Here is a 7,999-nt window from a genome sequence, read left to right as displayed (position 1 = left end):
TCTCTGGTTTGAGAATATATGTTGTGAGGATCCAAAAATGTACTCATAGAAAAGGTAATATGCATCACCTCTTACGTAATTGTGTCGATGCCAAAAAATAAAATAGTGATAATATTTATATCAGTTCTTAAAATATGATATATTAATCATTAATAATCAATACATTATAAATAATTTAAATAAATCAGTACATCTCCAAATGGCATCTATTGTATTCTCAGGATCCACAAGTGTCATTAGAATTTTTAGATTTTATGCTTCAATTTCAATGATCACTTAAAAATAATGTTTACCCATATTATTTTAAAAATCTTTGAAGTGATAATTCTCAATTGAAAGATGCTCATTGGGGCACCTGGGTGGCTCAGTTGATTGAGCATCTGACTTTGGCTCAGGTCATCATCTCACGGTTCATAGGTTTAGGTCATGATCTCACGGTTCGTGCGTTCAAGCCCCACGTCAGGCTCTTTGCTGGCAGCTTGGAGCCTGGAGCCTGCTTTGGATTCTGTGTCCTCCTCTCTCTTTCTGACCCTCCCCTGCTTGTGCTCTGTCTCCCTCTGTCTCTCAAAAATAAAAAAACGTTAAAAAAAAAAAAGATGTTCATTGAACAAGACTTTAATTTCTTTTTTTTTTTTAAGTTTATTTTGAGAGAGAGACAGGGAGAGTGAGGGGGGAGGGACAGAGAGTGAGAAGGAGAGAGGATCCCATCAGACTCTGTGCTACAGGCGGGGCTCCAACCAATGAACCACGCGACCATGACCTGAGCCGAAACCAAGAGTCAGACACTCAACCAACCGAGCCACCCAGGTGCCCCAAGACTTTAATTTCTTAAGATAGTGCTTCTCAAAGTTTCAGGAAACAGCTACAGAGAACTCTGAAATTAATATATTAACAAATTACTTAAGTGACAAAATTGCATTTGTACACAAGGCTGGAAATAGAGTCTGTCATCAGGAGAGCCATTTGCTTTGTTTTTAAAAAAAATAAGATGCTATAGTATACAGTTATGATATTTAAATGCTAATACATAGTATCAAATCAATACCAGAAGAAAAAAAGAAATCACAGTTCATGATTAATGGCAGAAGTCAGTAGCATCTAAGGGAATTAAATGTATTAAAGGATGTTCCCGGGACTCAACTAATGGAATGATGTTGAAAAGGGAAAGTTATGGGCTGGATTCAGGGCTGCGTGTCAGTAGCCTTGCTGTGTGCTACATCAGCACATCGGCAACCCCACAGAGGCAGAGGCTTGCCTTCTCTCCGTGCCAACAACAGGACCACATCTGCAGAGACGTCCAGCAAACATTTCTGAAATAACGAACCCCCACCTTCCTCTTATTATCGTGTTCTTTCTACCCTTATGTTCCCTATATCTTTTATTCCTTACTTATTAAACCTTGTATTTCTGTAAGTTACCTTAAATCCTACAGGAACAAAGTAAGATATGAGAAAATCAACACACTTGTAAAGAACTGGATGTAAGGGGATTCCCGTGAGTAGCACGTTTCCTTGACTTTGCCTCTGGAGAGCTGTCTCTACCACATTCTGTCAGATCTCCACACTGGCCCACCCCCCATCCTTGAGAGTTGGGTTCATGGCCCACTGATGAAACTGTCCTGTATGTTTTCACTACTGAACTGTCCAGTTATGCAGTCACAACAACACATTTGAATTTCTTGCTAAAATGCTGTGCCCTCCAAAGATGTGCCAAAGTGTAGCACAGAAGAACTAAGGAAAGCCATTTCTCTCCAGGGGTAACTGACCTGGGCGCCCTGCAGTGCACTTCCTCCCAGGCAGACAGACAGCCTTGTCTTTCCAGGCAGGAACTCCCACTGGCTGGCCAGAGAAAGGGGGCATCCAAACCTGCTTCCTCCCTCTGCTGGGGATCCCTTTTCTACTTCCTCTTCTGTTTGGGGATTTGGAAGCACTGAGCCCTAACTTCTCTTCTTGTCTTATTTCACTTCCTCACCCACCAACCCACTCTTCGACCAGACACCAAGTAACCCCAATGCTTCTTTTTCTGCCTAAAAATGAATGAAACCAACTTCTGATTTTGGGGTGACTACATATGTTAATGTTAGAAATAGGAGCTTAAAAGGTTCAACTTCCCTGTGAGCACTCAGTAATGTACAGAATTGCTGAATCATTATATTGTATACCTGAAACTAATATAACATTGCATGTTAATTACACTTCAATTCAGGAAAGGAAATAGAAAATACCTCCTGGCAACATTTAAAAGTTAACGGTAAACTGACATAACCATTATGGGAAACAATATGGAGGAAAAAACATTAAAAATACAGCTACCATATGATCTAGCAGTCCCACTTCTGGGTATATATCCATAGGAAATAAAATCACTTTCTCTAGGAGATATTTGCACTCCCATGTTCATTATTCATAGTCACCAAGACATGGAAACAACAACAGTGTCTGTTGACAGATGAACGGATAAAGAAATTGTGAAATATATACATATATATGAGTATATGAATTACACACACACACACACACACACACACACACACAAACAATGAAATACTATTCAGGCTTTACAAAAGAAGGAAATCCTACCATCTGTGACATGAATAAAACTGGAGGATGTTATGCTAAATGAAATAAGCCACCCACAGAAAAACAAATACTACATGATGTCACTTATATGTGGAACCTAAAAATAAAAATTAAATTAATAGTAGCACAGATTAGAATGGTGCTTCCCAGGGTCTCAAAGTTAAAGGAAGATGGCGTCAAAGGGCATAGACTTTCAACTGTGATTAAGTTCTGGAAACCTAATAAAGAGAACAGGGGGAAAAAAAGGATTCAATCTCCCACTTATTGAGAAGGTGGTCTTTGAACACTTCCTGAAACAACTTTCCAGCTCCTACTTAAATGCCAACAATCCCTGCTTCTTGCCACAATAACACAAGGCATTTCTAGATGTTACTATACAAAGTAAATCATCATAGATCCCCAGTCTCCAGACTCTGGACTTCAGGGACCTAGAAAAGATGCCAATTGTTCATTTTGCCAAATAAGGACATTAAAAAAAAAGAAGAAGAAAAGATGAAAGAGGAGGCTCTCCTACCTACAAGCTACAATGACCATAATTTCACAACCGGAAAGACATTTTTATAAGAAAATATCAAAAAGCTGTAATGCTCAAATAAAAGGCAAGCCCTTAAGTTAAATAAATTTTTACATTCTCTTTCAAAATCTCATCATTTTGTTCTCATTCCTCTTATTCCACAAAGACAAACTGCTGGCAGCCTGGAGTCTGACCACAATTGACTGTAAGGCAGGAGTTATTTTCCCCTAAAGCTGTATGACCTTGAGCAGTTTACTCAATGCCCAGCAACCCTAGTCCACTGACCAAAGATGCAAATGAGGCAATGTGGGTAAAGCACTGTGCCAAACCAACTATGCTCCCGACACACAATTTAGGCTTATATGAAGCCAAAGTTGTGACCAACAAAAGGTACTAAGCAAAGATAATAATTATTGCAATAGTACATTTCTCTCCAAGTTCTATAAAATGCAAATAGACTAGTAAGAGACCCAAATACACCACAAAGTATACACACATATTAAAATAAAATATTAAATTTAAAATTTAAAATCACATAGTATATTGAATTATAATGATGTATTAAATATTAAAACTAAAAGGTACCAGACCTTGACTTTGGCCCATCTGAATCTCAAAGGCTAAGTAGGAACAGGCATGTATTAACAGGGTGGTAAATCTATACAGTGGAGAAAGCACCTGGCTAGATGGAAGGAGGTAGGCAATGTGGTCCTAACCCTGACACTGCCACTAAGTATGGCTATAGCCTTAGGCAAGTTTAATCTTTCTGTGTACAGTTTTCTCAGATATAAATGAGGAAGTTTGATTAAAATGGTCTCTTAGGGCTTGATCAGCTTGAAAATTCTTAATATCATATACAATAGTGGGTTCTCTCTCTAAGAATATGTAAGCCTCAGGGAATGAGAAGGAGGAGTTGTATCTTCTAAACAGCTGACCACTAGATGACCCTCTAAGGCATAAGGAACCACACCATGGGATCCTCAAAAGCACAACACCCACTACCCTGATCCAAAAAGCCAAAAGGTACAACCCAATTATCCCTAAGTCAACGTGCTGACGGAAACATCCATTGTTGGTAAACAAATGAGAGTATTATAAACATTCTCCAGGCCCCTCCCTCTCCCTGGTGGCCCTTCCTCTCAAATATGCACCCTGCCCTTCCATGGGTAGCTAAGAACCACCGTGTACCAAAGGCAGACTATGGCAGGCATGCTACCTGCATTCTCTCTTACACCTTGATGTGATCCTGCAAGGTTTGTTTTATTAACTCCATAAAAGGACTTAAAGAATTGACTTTCAGAACAGGTCAGTACAGTCCCCAAGGTTACAACGTGAGGGGCAGGATTCAAACGGAGGCCTCTGTGACTCTAACGTCTCTGCTCTATTCTCCTTGGTGGAAATGCTGCATCCCTCCCACCTCTGACACACCCAGGAGACTAGATCAAAACCAGCCAAGGTGCCTCAGGCTGATGATCCCTGCATTCACCAGTGCAGTTGCTCCTGGGGAATTTTAGGGAAGCTCTCTTTAGACTCCAACCTTAGGAAGACTAGCTTCTCTCTGCTCTCTGAAAGCTCTCCTTTCTAAAGAGACCAGTGAGGTATGGAAGTGCCTACCACATTCTATAGCATGAAGTATCAGCATATAAGCTCTAGGCCAACTAGAAACTTTGGGGTACCCAGTACAGTCACAGAACACAGCTTTTCTGACCTTAACAACTAGTCTGACATTCAGTTCCAACCTGGTTTACTTACATCAGCTTCTAAACCCTGGCTATGTAAGGTGAACTCCAGGGATCAGCAACGTCTTGGCATTACCTGGGAGCCTGTTATAAATGAGGAGTCCCAGGCCCCTCACCAGACCTACTGAATCAGAAACTGCACGTTGGCAAGATGCTCCGTGTGATCTGAATGCACATTCAAGATAAAAAGAACTGTTCTAGAATCATCTATGGAGCTTTTTAAAAAGTATGAATTTCCAGGAACTAGAATCCAAAATTACAGAGAAAGGGGTGAAGGAATAGTGGGAAGTCCAAATACATCTATTTTTTTTTTCAACAAGTTTTCTTGTGGTCTATCCTCAAGAAAACTCAAGTCCCTTCTGGAGGAATCAAAGATCAATTTTGTTTTGTCAACAGCTGTCCCTGTAGCCAACAGCTCCCTCCTCCCTAAAGGCGGTGTTGATGACTTCATACAGGCTCTCTCTTGGGCTGAGCTCCACAATGTACTAAATGAATGGAACAATTCTGCTTGTCAGTTTCCCCGCTCTGCCCCAATCGTCTGCCCTCAATTCCAGGGAGGTTTAGACTACTGTCTCCATATCAACAGCAAAACTCCTATATTTTCTTTTCTCCTGACCCACTACCTTAATCTGGCAGGCAGGTAGGCAGACAGGCAGGAAGGAAGGAAGGACGGAAAGCTGGAAGGAAGAAAGAAAGAGCGGAAAGAAGGGAGAGAACAAATCAACATGTGTTATACACCTACTGTGTACCAGGCCCACTCCATCCATCCCCCAAAACAGTTTACATATATTTCTCATTTAACATACATTAAAATATGTAAGATTTGTATTAATGCCCCAATTTTCAGAAATGGAAATTGAGGTTAAGAGAGATTAAAACTCTCCCAAAGCCAGGTTCCTAAACAGTATCTAATACTAAAGTTCTTCTGCATTCTTTCTACTACCCCTAACTTGCTTACACATAATATTATATAAATAAATATTTTCACTGAAATCTAAATCACATACCATAAAATCCATTTCAGTGGGTTTTAGTATATTCACACAATGATGAAACTATCATAACTAATTCCAGAGTACTTCCAACACCCCAAAAAGAACCCCCAAACCAATTAGCAGTCACTTCTCATTCTCCCTGTCCCTCCCTACCACCCCTCCCACCATCCACCCCCACCCTGTCCCTGGAAAATACTTGGTCTCTATCAGTTTGCCTATCCTGGATATTTCATATAAGTGCTATCATACAATATGTGGTCTTTTGTGTCTGGCTTCTTTCACTTAGCATAATGTTTTCAACGCTCATCCATGTTGTAGCATCTATCAGTACTTCATTCCCTTTTGTAGTTGAGTAAAATTCCATTGTTGGATATACCTTATTCTTGCATCTATTCAAGAGTAAATGGGCACTTGGGTTGTTTCCCACCTTTTGGCTTTAGGAATAACACTCCTATGAACACTCATGTCCAAGTTTTTGTGTGGACATATGTTCTGAATTCTCTTGAGTACATAACTATGAGTGGAGTTGCTGGGTCATGTAATAGTAACTCTCTGTTTAATTTTTTTGAAGAATTGCCAAACTGTTTTTCCAAATTGACTACATTCCCATCAGCAATGCAGAAGGGTTACAGATTTTCCATATCCTTGCGGACACTCGTTATGTCATTTAGCCATCCCGCTGTCCGTGAAGTGGTATCTCTTTGCGGTTTTATTTGCATTTTCCTAATAACTAATGATGCTGAGCATCTTTGAACATACTCTTTCACTTTTGTGTATATTCTATGGAGAAAGTACTCATTGCCCATTTTTAAGTTGGGATACTTGTCTTTTTATTGTTGAATTGTAAGTATCCTCTGGATACTAGGTCCTTACCAGATAGATGATTTGCAATATTTTCTCCCATTATTTGGATTATCCTTGCACTTTCTTGATAGTGTTCTTTGTAGAATGAAAGCTTTTAGTTTTGATAAGTCCAATTTACCTATTTTTTCTTTGGTTGCTTATGCTTTAGGCATTATATCTATTAAAGTGTTGCCTAATCCAAGGCCATGAAATGTTATACGTGTTTTATTGGGGGGGGGCAGGTTGTATAAACACTTACATTTAGATTTTTTACCCACTTTAAGCTAATTTTTTATATACTATGAGTTATGGGTTCAGTTTCATTTTTTTGCATGTCGATATCCAGCTATTCCATTTGTTGAAAAGACTATTCTTTCCCCCATCAGATTGTCTTGGCACCCTTATCAAAAATCAGTTGATTATAAGTGTATGGGTTTATTTCTGGACTCTCAATTCTTTTCCATTGGTTTATATATGTCTATCCTTATCCCATTATCACATTATCTTGATAACTATAGCTTAAATACTAAGTTTTGAAATTGTAGGCAGTTTAAGTCCAACTTTGTTGTTATTGTTGTTTTTCCAAGATCATTTTGGCTATTCTGGGTCCTGTGTTATAGTTTTCCGTATACAAGTCTCACATTTATTTGGTTAAATTTTCCAGTATTTTTATTGAATATCTTCAAGTTAAAAGATACTTTCTCTTTCTAGTTAAAATCTATTGTTAAGTGCTTCTACTGAAATTTTCATTTCAGTCATACTTTTCCATGGCAGAATTTCTATTTTCTTTTAAATCATTTTTATGTCTTTAATAATATTCTTTATTTGATGAGACATTATTCTCATACTTTCCTTTCACTCTCTAGACATGGTTTCTTTTACTTTTTGAATGTATTTATAATACTTGAGATAACATCTTTGTCTACTAAGTCTAATATATAGGCTTCCTTAAGGACAGTTTTTTTTTCCTGTGCACCGACCAGACTTTCTTGTTCCTTTGTAGGTCTTGTAATCTTTTGTTGGAAACTGGACATTTAAAAAATATAATGTGGTCATTCTGGATATGTGATACCCCTCCCTCCCAGGGTTTGTTGTAGTTTCTGTTGGTATTATTGTTTGTTGCTACTGCTACTTTTGTCTGTTTAGCGACTTTTACAAATTAATTCTGTGAGGTCTATCTTCTTTTTATTATTATTATTTTTTATTTTAGAGAGAGTGAGCAAGCAAGTGGGGGAGAGGGGCAGAGGGAGAGAGAGAAAATCCCAAGTAAGCTCCACAATCAGCAGAGCGGAGCTCAGCCCTGCAGAGCCCATGATCCTGGGACCATGA

Source organism: Lynx canadensis, chromosome D1 (genome assembly GCF_007474595.2).
Source record: "Lynx canadensis isolate LIC74 chromosome D1, mLynCan4.pri.v2, whole genome shotgun sequence".
Taxonomy (NCBI): Eukaryota; Metazoa; Chordata; class Mammalia; order Carnivora; family Felidae; genus Lynx; species Lynx canadensis.
This window is presented reverse-complemented; position numbering follows the sequence as displayed.